A 3370-nucleotide genomic window follows, 5' to 3' on the forward strand; every position below is an offset into this window, starting at 1 on the left:
GAGGAAGTATCCCGCTCCTTGAGTTTAAGGCGTTCCCGGTTTAAGACAATATGGGTTTTAGGGAAGTTGGATGTTGAGGATTATTGCTGCTGGAAATAGGGCGTTCCTGCTGCCTGAGCTCCCTTTGAGTTCTCATGAGATTCAGAGAGTATTTTGGGAAAAAAGCCTCGTGGAGTAGGTGAATGGGAGGCAGCAGAACTGGGATTTCCCCAGAACGTGTGTAGAGGCCGGTGTGAGTTCGGGAATAAAGAATTGCTGTTTGAATCTACAAAGCTGTGGTGGCTCGTGATTCTGTGCCAAGCCGAGACATTGGCAACTTTCCACATTGGTCCCCTTGCTTTTGTACCTGGCTTGTCCTGATTTTTTTTTTTTTTCCAGTGGACAGACACATGGAGCAGTGGAGTTGCTGCAGGTTTGGGGCCAGCACGATTTGTCCCAAGGTAATGATAAGAGAAAAGCAAGAGCCTAACTGATAGTTCCTTGCCTAGTTTATACACCCAGATGACTGTTCTCAGGCCAAGGTTCCTACCTACACCACCCATGAGCGCTTCACTTCCAGGCTTTTTCACTATCTTGCCATTGTGTGTGTGTGTGTGTGTGTGTGTGTGTGTGTGTGTGTGTGTGTTTCCTCAATGGTTAGTTTGGTGTATTGGTAAAAATCCGATCCACATCATAGTTCATTTCTAAATATTCAGCAATTTTGATTGAGATTTCCTCTTTAATTCATGTATTATTTAGGAGTATGTGTCTCCATTTCCAAACCAAGAAGGGTTTCTAGTTGTGTGTGTCTGATTCTAACTGCTCTGCACTGTGGACAGAGAATATGGTCTGCAAGATATCTTCCCCTCTCACCCCCAGTGACACTGGGAATTGAACCCAGGCACGTTCCACCACTGAGCTACATCTCCAGCCCTTTTTATTTTTATTTTGAGACAGTGTCTAGGTTGCTGAGGCTGGACTTAAACTTGTGATCCTCCCAATTCAGCTTCCTGAGTTGCTGGGATTACAGGCATGTGCCATGGCACCTGGCAAGATATCCATTTAAAAAATTATTTGTTGGGCTTGGATCATAGCTCAGTTGTAGAGCAATTGCTTGGCACAGGGTTTGATTCTCAGCACTACATATAAATGAATAATATAAATGGATAAAGATCCATTGACCACTTAAAAAATATTTTTTAAAAAATCATTTCTTCCTTTCTTCCTTCCTTCTTTCTATCTTTCTTTTTCTTTTTTTTTTTTTTTAATGCTGGGGATTAAATCCAGTGCCTCATGTATGTTAAATACATGCTGAACCACTGAGCTACACTCCAGCGCTGATAATCTATTTATTTTTTAGATTCCTTATAGGTATAATAAATGATGCATTTTGTAATACTTATGAGTGTGCTTAAGAAGAATGTATATTCTAAATGGAAGCACTGGTGAATACCTATAATTCCAGTGGCCTGGGTGACTGAGGCAGTAGGAACACAACCTTAGCAATTTAGCAAGGCCCTAAGTAATATAATGAGGGGGCGGGACTGGAGATGTAGCTCAATGGTAAAGTGCCCCTGGGTTCAATCCCCAGTGCCAAAAATAGAATGTGTATTATTCGAGGCTAAGGGTAGGGCTAGAAGATTGTGAAAACCCTGTAGTGGAGGAGTGTTGTGTGGCTGAGGCACAGGGTAGAAGCCTTGGGATAAGACCACTCATCTGGGTATATAAACTAAAAGAGTGTAGCTGCTGTCCAGCGCGGGTTGTGGAACCAAAGTCACTCAATTGGATTTGGGGTGACATGAAAAGATCACGCAGACATGGAATACCTTTTTCTGAGCTTCAGGGTGGCTTCCCTGGCTCCTGGCCTCAGGCTCCCACAAAGAGGTGCAAGAGAAAGGCACTGGAGACTGATGAGAGATGGGGGGCACGTTAGCCTTTTATTGGGGGCACTATTCCATGGAACATTCTATTCAAAAAAAGGCAAAGGGTAGGATTACAAAGGAACAGGTGGGTGTAAATTAACCCCACCGGGTGACGGCTACTCCTGGAGCCACGCCTCATTACCTGAGTGGAGGTAAAGTCCAATGTATGGCGGGTTGCAATAACTTTACTCTGGACCTAAAGGTGTGCACATAGCTCCTATTCAGAGCAGCTCCAAACCAAGAGAGTTATGCTCTCCCTTCTCTGTTACCTGCCTTGGGACAAATAGTGCTGGCCCCAAACCAACTCAGCTGGTCCTCATTCCATGCCTAGTGCTACAAAACAAAAAATCCCCAACTTGGAAATTTGTCAATTTCTCCTTGTAATTCCATTTTTTGAGGTTCTGTTTTAAGGGGACAAGTGATTTCCTGATTGCTATATAGTCTTTTTAAAAATTTTTTTTTTAGTTAAACATGGACACAATATCTTTATTTTGTTTACTTATTTTTATGTGGTACTGAGGATGGAACCCAGTGCCCCATGCATGTTAGGTGAGTGCTCTACCACTGAGCCACAACTGCAACCCATTATATATATTCTTATGAGTATTCATTTTCTCATTTGAAAATATGACTCTATTATTCTTAATCATCATTGTCTAAATTCCTATTTTTCTGATTTTGGTATCGCTTTACCAGCTTTTAGTTATTTGTCTAATAAGTATTTTCCATCATTTTGTATTTAACCTTACTGTGTACTTTTTGCTTTGTTTTAATTTTGTTATTAGGAGTGCCTTACAAAGATCATATAGGCCATTTAAAAAAATACAAATTTTTCTGCTGTCATGTATGACTAAAAAAAAAATAAAAATAAATCGTATGGTAATAAAAAAAAATTAAAAATCCAAATTGATGGACTACCCTTTTTTTTTCCACCTGGGAAAATGGGCTGATGGGGTTACCCAGTATTGCCCAGGGTGGCCTGGAACTCTTGGGCTCAAGTAACTCTCCTCCTTCAGTCTCCCAAATAGCTGGAACTATAGGCATGTACACCATACCTGGCTGATGGACTGTCATTCATATATATATATATATATATATATATATATATATATATATATATATCCTCCACTACTGGACATTGAACCCAGGGCCGCTCAACCACTGAGCCAATCCCCAGCCCTTTTTATATTTTATTTTGAGCTCACTAAGGTGCTGAGGCTGGCTTTGAACTTGTGATCCTCTTGCCTCAGCCTCCTGAGCCTCTGGGATTACAGGCATGTACCACCATGCCCAGCTTGGACTATCTTTTTTTTTTTTTTTTATATAGTTGGACACAATACCTTTATTATTATTTTTTTAATTTCTTCTAATTGGTGCTGAGGACAGAACTCAGGGCCTCACACATGCTAGGAGAGTGCTGTACTGCTGAGCCACAACCCTAGTACCTTGGACTGTCTTTTATATGAATT

This window comes from Spermophilus citellus (assembly GCF_964194105.1).
Source record: "Spermophilus citellus genome assembly, chromosome: 17".
Classification (NCBI taxonomy): domain Eukaryota; kingdom Metazoa; phylum Chordata; class Mammalia; order Rodentia; family Sciuridae; genus Spermophilus; species Spermophilus citellus.